The 7,247-nt window shown below is 47.8% G+C and overlaps 1 long non-coding RNA gene across 2 annotated transcripts in view; it reads right to left on the minus strand.

Moving 5' to 3' along the window:
- Nucleotides 1–2,131: 2,131 nt before the first annotated feature.
- LOC126492952 (uncharacterized) overlaps nucleotides 2,132–7,247 on the minus strand; it is a 9,887-nt gene continuing 4,771 nt past the window's right edge. Inside the window, exons 2-3 of one of the 2 annotated variants that reach the window (XR_007589713.1) lie at nucleotides 3,305–4,662; nucleotides 2,132–2,966 (exon numbers count right to left, since the gene is read on the minus strand). This is a non-coding gene — a long non-coding RNA (uncharacterized lncRNA). Of the gene's footprint in view, nucleotides 3,002–3,304; nucleotides 4,663–7,247 lie in introns of both variants that reach the window. The other variant, XR_007589714.1, reaches the window with a different exon arrangement.

Below are 7,247 nucleotides of genomic sequence, written 5' to 3' on the forward strand. Positions count from 1 at the left end.
CAGCCCTCGGTTCTGCAAAAGAGAAGTAAAATCAGGTTATAAAAATAAAAGTCACCTCTAGGCCAGGTTCAAGCTCTCACCTACAGAGCTGCTGTGTGGCTGTCCTCAACAGTTCTAGTTCACCACGAACAACAGCGAACTCTGCGGTAAGGCTGAAGTTACCTCTCAGTGGTTCCTCTCTTTCGCATCAGGCTCTAGGTTCAGCTCCGAGCACCAGAAGCCCAGAAGCAAGCAAACAAACCAAAAAAAAAAAAAAAAAAAAAAAAAGCCCAACAAATTTTGGGTAGAGTGTAGCTTCCTTGTTTTAGGGTGTCAACAGAGTTCTTGCTCGGCCTGGCCGCAAACATGCCTGTACTGGTCACGTGACTCTCAGCGAATCACAGCGAATATTCACTGAGCCTTGATCCCCACATTCCTATAATGGAAGTAGTAATATCCCCCTCAAAAGTTCAAAAATTTTAACACCACCCAAGGGAGCACATTACGATTCTTAACAGTAGCAAAATTACAGTTATGAAGTAGCAACAAAAGTAACTTTATGGTTGGGAGTTAGCACGGTATGAGGAACTGTATTAAAGGGTTACAGCGTTAGGAAGGTTGAGAACCACTAATCTAGAGAAAGAGAGAAACAACTTTCCCCAGAACAGCCCTGGACCCCTGGTTCAATCTGTCCCTTCCCAGGACTTTGACCACAGCCTCTGGGGTCCAGTCAGCCCCTCCACTGACCCGCAAGGAGCTTTCCTGTCTCTAGCGCTGAAGAGATGAGGCTGAGTTCTTCTAATTTGTTTAGGATATGGCGCCCTCTGCTGGCCTCTGGGATCCACCACACAAGGATTGTGGGATTTAGGACTCAGCCAGGTCCACTCTTCCCTGTCCTGTGGGGAAAGCGCCAGACTTGGAATACAAAATTAGCACTCAGCTCCCAAGACCAGAACTTTGGCCTTCCTGGAGCGCACCGTTGCTGGGATTAAAAAAAAAAAAAAGCCAAAGACCGACAAGTTGCCAGATTGGGTCCTCCAGCCTCTCAGGTGTGCCAGACGCATAGAGACCCCTAGTTAAGGGTGAGAGACCAGCTTGGGTTGTCCTTTGTTGTGCTCAGAGACACTGGGTCCTGTTGATGCCCCTGGAGTGCCGCCCTTCCCCCTCAAAGCAGGTGTGAGTTTAACCTCTGGGCACAGGTCCTGTCCCCCAGGTGCCATCACCACTTGACTCTCAGTGTATCTGCTGTATCTGTGTTCCATGTACACTGTTATGATTTAGCACCTAAAGTGAGTGCCTCATTTTAACTTAAAGTTCCAAGGTGATGGAGCCATAGATACCTCTGGCTCTTTGGGAATTATCCTCATTTAGTGCAGGAATATTTGATCCTCACCCTAAATTCTTCACTTAAAAAAATATGGGCCATAGAGAGATGCTCTGTAGTTGGAGAGAGAGAACTTGATGCTCTTCCAGAGGAGCTAGGTTTGGTTCTTAGCACTCACGTCAGGCAGCTCACAACCACCAGCTCCTTTGGCCTCTGCAGGCAACTGTGCTCATGTGACATATGCACATAGGCATAATAGAAACAAACTTAAAATAATAAGAATAATAACAACCATTATCTCGTCTGAGTGTGGAGTGCAAACCTGTAATCCTGGAACTTGGGAAGTGGAGGAAAGAGGATCAGCAATTAAAGATCAGCCTCAGCTACATTGCAACTTTGAGGCCAGGCTGGGGTTGTAGGAGATCCTGTCTCGTAAAATAAAATAAAATAATAAAACAAACAAAATAAAATAATTTTGAAGAAGATGCCTAGTACCTTTTTTTTTTTTCTTTTTGAGACAGGGTCTCTCTGCATAGCTCTGACTGTCCTGGAACTCACTATGTAGACCAGGTTGGCCTTGAACTCAGAAATCCACCTGTGTCTGCCTTTTGAATTCTGGAGTTAAAGGCATGTGCCACCACGCCTGACCCTGGTATCTTTTGGTACTGGTCTTTCTCTGTGCCTTCAGGATGCTGTCTAATCCTTAGACAGCTTGGGGTAGTTGACCCCGAAGGATAAGATCCTCAAGGAAGGCACAGGCCAGCTAGTTCTCTGCCTACATTTTCAGAACTAATAAGTGGTTTTTCTGAATTTTATCATACTCTGGTGTCTTAGTTAGGGGTTTCTGTGAAGAGAAGCCATGACCACAGCAACTCTTATAAATGAAACCATTTATTTGTGATGGTTCACTTACTCTGTAGAGGTTCAGTTCATCATCATCATGGTGGGACATGGGGACATGAGGCAGACATGGTGCTGAAGAAGTAGCTGAGTGTCCTACATCTTGATTTGCAGGCAACAGGAAGTGGTCTGAGACACTGGGTGATAACTTGAGCATATATGAGACCTCGAAGCCCACCTCTTTGGTGACACACTTCCTCTAACAGAGCCACACCCACTCCAACAAAGCCACACCCCCTAATAGTGCCACTCCCTTTGGGGGCTTCCACATCTGAATTCAACTGAAAAGATCTTGCTTGCCTTCTGAAACGTAAAGCAAAATGACCCAAAGTGGTAGGTAAGCTGTAATAGTGGAGTTAGGGTCTGAGCAGTGGAAACACTTGGTGTGCCGGGGAAGCAAACAGTGGGCATGTGAGCGCAACAAGTGGGACTTGTGACAAAAGTAGGGGCAAATGTGGGATACGGGCATGTCAGGAGGGCATTCTTGAGCATGCTGGGTATCTTGTGGTTCACTCTGGGCACGACATCAGCAGTGGTGTCTCCGTAGGAATCTGATTTGCATTGGGTGGCTTGTCTAGGACATGCCAGTGTGGGGTAGACAGACTGGGGAGTGAGTGGGTATTGGGGAGGGGGTTGGCATAGTATCACAAGCGGGAATGAGCATCTCACTCCTGATGGTGATCATGGCTCTATGGATCCATGTAGGAAGGAGTGCAGTCGGCAGGTGTAGGTCTCCAGTCATCTGGTCCTCCAGAATCAAAGCCTGGGTGGCAGAAAGTGTCGCTGACCTTGCTGGGGCTGCCCACACAACCAATGACAAAGACGGTAAAGCCATGACCCTTTCAGCTTGGCAAGGGACACTACAAACTCTCTCAGGTACTCTGGGCTCCTGGGTAGGGAATTGGTTGAGGCTTCGTGGGCCCAGCCCTATACCTTCCCATCTTTTACAGAAGTAACTCAGAGCAAACCGCTTACACTCCAAAGTCATCTCAACACTGGAGTTGACAAAACCCATCCTGTTACCAATCCCTTTTACACGCCCAAGGTGGCCTCACTTCCCACTTGGTGAGTCTCCATATGAATCCGAGATGTGAGACTTACCTGGCTCACGGGGAACCAGCCTCTGGCCAAGAGGTGCTGACTTGGAATGGAGGCGCCATCAGAGGGAAGCGTAAGGTTGGTCTGTGGGGCTCAGTGATAGCCTTCCTGCGTGGGCTGCGCCCTCACTCAGTCAGAAGGAACAACTGGAGGCCATGGGCTGAGGGGCGGAGAAGAACGGCAAAGAGTGGTATGTGGCAGGTGTATCGGGCCCAGTGCCATGTTCACCTGGGGCTCCACAGGCATTTATGAAGCACACACTCTGGGCCAGGCCTGTGCCAAGGGAGAAATGCTTAGAGAAATTCAGCAAGTCTCTGACCATGACTGTCCCTGAAGAACACTTAGCCTGACGAGTTTGAAACATTTTCCTAATTAATTCCCCACCTATTTGTTTTTCCCCAATTAAATAGCTGATGTTTTAATAACAAAATTAGCAAGGCTGGGATGTGACTCCGTTGGTAGAGTCCTAGTCTAGCATGTAGAAGGCCCCAGGTCCAATCCCCGTCATCGTAGAAACCTGGGATGGAGATCACACCTATAACCCCATCACTGGGGAGGTGGAGGGGGTGCACTAGAAGCTCAAGGCCATCCTTAACTACTCAGTCTGGGCCAACTGAGACGTTGGGGAAAAGGCATTACATTTGGGGCTCTTTTCATCACTTGGCACAATCTTATAGTGGACGTTTCTGGTTCCAATACAATAAGCATACTTCACATTTTAAAGCCTGTGTAATTTTTTGAGGGGGTGGGTGTGTGAGGCTTGAGATAGGATTTCTCTGTGGCTGGCGCCTGTGTAATAGTAAACATGGCTACTTGCGGCTATTCAAACACTCAAAAATGTATTTAGAGTTTCACATACAGACAGGGATTCCCCTCCCCCTTTGAGTAACTTCTTTTGATTGCAATTCAGAAGTCCTATGAGGTGTCTGATCGCTGTTGGCACCATCTCCAGAAAGCAAGGCCAGATGAACAGCTCCGTCCCAATGCACAAGGGCTTTCTCCGCGCCTCCTCGAGGCTTTAGTTTTGGAGCCCCTAAGCCGTACTGCTAGCTTTACAAGCTGGACTTCATTCTGGGTTCACCCCCCGCCCCCCACGCCGTGGACAAGCTTTTATTCTTTCCTGAGGAACCGTGTGCCATTGGCCAGGAGATGGCGCTGTGGCCTTGTCCTTGGGTGAGGTGGCTCTTGGAGTTAACCAGGGTGTGGAGTTAACCACCAGGGCCTGGAGAGGGCCCAGCCTAGGAATCCGATGGACTCTCCAACTTCTGGTCTAAGCTTAGAAGACCTGGTTGGGTGAGGAAACGCTACTATATCCAATAAGCTTCTGTGCTTGTCCTCCACTGAAGAATACCGTCCCCTTTCTGGTAAAAAGTCCAAGAAAAGACAGCAGTCCAAAGTTAGGAAGTGTCACCCTCAGGTAAGAGATTCACCTCAAATCCTCTAACACAAAGGGGAGAGAAAAGAGGAGAAACATACACACACCCAACCTAAATGCTTTATTTCCTCCAAAGCAGATTTAAAGTGCTGGGAAGTGGAGGGCTTGCAGGAGGTATCAAAGATCTTGGGGGAAGTTGGAGTTGAACGGGGCTGTTGGAGACTTGAGGTCAGAGAATACAGGAGGGAGTGGGCGGTCCGGAGCTTAGGGTTTGACCAAGAGCTACTTGGACAGCCAGGACTTTTACTGGATACAAAATTCAAAAAGGCTGAGAGACAAGCAAGAGTTAAACTGGGCTGGGACATGAGGATGCCAAGAAAATCGCAGGTTGTATTTGGCCAATGGGTGCCAGTGAAAATTTCACGGCAAGGAAATGGTGGGATGATGTTTGAGCATCAGCAAAACTGACCTGGGGTTTAGCTCACTTGGGGTTTTTCTTCCTGCTTTCTAGAAGACATTTCTATTATTGATCTCCTAGAGGGGTTGATAAGTATGCCACTATCTGCCTCCTGGGGTTTCCCTTACCTTGACTTCAGTGAAGCTGCCAGGCTCTTTGCCTCTGTCTGCAGCCCCTCCTCTGTCTCCTCTGCATCCTCATCCCTCATTTAGCTATGACTGACCGTCCTTCCTCAAGGCTACTCTCAGCCCCATCCTGTCCCCTGGAAAATCCAGGGTAATTGTACCCTACATCACAATGACTCAGCCCATAGATCTAACTAATTGCACCCTACAGCCCTCTGCTACAGGCCCGTATATCTAACTGCCTGCCTGACAGATCTTCATGAATGTTTACTTTGGAAGTATCTCGAATTCACAACCCAAACTCCCTGACACAGCCTTACCCAATGTTGATCCTCCCTAAGTTAACACTCTTAGCAGGATAAATGACACTTTACTGTTAGGGGTTAAAACTCTGAGGCATCCTGATGTTTCTCTATAGCATATAGACAGGCCTTCCTAAAGGTCAACCCTGTTTTCTGCAGTTCCATGAGGTTTTTATAGACTTGGTTCAAGGACCATGTAGAACTCAAAGGTTGCCCATATTGAAGATAGAAGGATATTTCTAGGCCGGACATGTGATGTACCATAGGGCCCTGCGTTCAAATCTCAGCACTGCAAGGAAAGTAAGACAATGAATTTCTTTCTACCTTTGTGGCTTTCCTATCTGTAAAAATAAAATCTGACCATGTGTCTATATAAACACACACACACACACACACACACCTTTGTTCTCCAGTGAAAATAGCAAATACAGAAAAGAGCATAAAACAAGTGTACAATTAATTGCACACCAATGAAACAAACTTCTGTGAAAAGACACAGACTTTTGCTAGCGATCCTTCTCCACGGGCGCCTAGAGACACAACTGCCTCCTTCTCTCAGCCTCAGAGCAACTACCCAAAATTTTTACAAACTGCTCTTGGCTCATCCCGCTTACCAATGTTTGACCTCATGAGCACAGGAAAGTTCTCTGCATCCACTAGACACCACTCTTTGGATCTCATTTCTCGGACTAGTCCTAGGCAGTCATAGGCATAGTCATAGGCATGCTCTCCTGAGCTCCTGGGCAGCCCAACCAGGAGGAAACATGAAATGATCCTTCCTGTAGTCTGTGCTGCTTGTGTGATTCGAATGCTGTGTTTTGCAGGGTTATGTTCAACCCTTCATGTCTACAAAGTACAATCTGTGTGGGCTGTCCCCATTCACCCTGTCCACTTTTCATTTCAGTACAGTATATATTATATGAAATAGTGACTAACGTAAGGGTTCTGAGCATGCTCGCGAGGGGCCAGGCCCAGTGGGTTAGATGGACCGAATACATTGCCCACGAGGGATAGACTCGGTTGAGAGAGGGTTTATCTACAGCCTCATGGTAAGTTGAGCATTTGTAAGTTGCCTGTCACCTAAACACTGGAGCACAACTTTGCATCTTTTGGTTTTTATATGTGTTAGGTCTCTTGTACTACAAAACTCTCCTTCCACCTCTTTTTCTTCCTATTGGCAATGAATTTGGCTTGTAGCACTCCATGGCTTTTGAAACAATAATTAAAAAAAAATTCTGGGTCAGGTGGTAGGGATGCACGCTTGTAATCCCAGCACTTGGGAGGCAGAGGCAGGCAGATCTCTGTGAGTTTGAGGCCAGCCTGGTCGGTCTACAGAGTGAGTTCCAGGACAGGCTCCAAAGCTACAGAGACTCCCCCATCTCGAAAACAAAACAACCCCCATGAAAACCAAATAAACAAAAAAGATCACTCTCATGACTAGAGAGCTTTTCTTCATCTGATCACCCCAAATCCCTGAGCCTAATCGCCTACCAGACTTGTCACATGCTTGCTGTCCCCACCTGTGCACCCCCATGCTCGCTGTCCCCACCTGTGCACCCCATGCTCGCTGACCCCACCTGTGCACCCCCAAGCTCGCTGACCCCACCTGTGCACCCCTATGCTCGCTGACCGCACCTGTGCACCCCCATGCTCGCTGACCCTCACCTGTGCACCCCCATGCTCACTG

This window comes from Alexandromys fortis, unplaced genomic scaffold (assembly GCF_014885135.2).
Source record: "Alexandromys fortis isolate MF-2015 unplaced genomic scaffold, M_Fortis_MF-2015_v1.1 scaffold_319, whole genome shotgun sequence".
Taxonomy (NCBI): domain Eukaryota; kingdom Metazoa; phylum Chordata; class Mammalia; order Rodentia; family Cricetidae; genus Alexandromys; species Alexandromys fortis.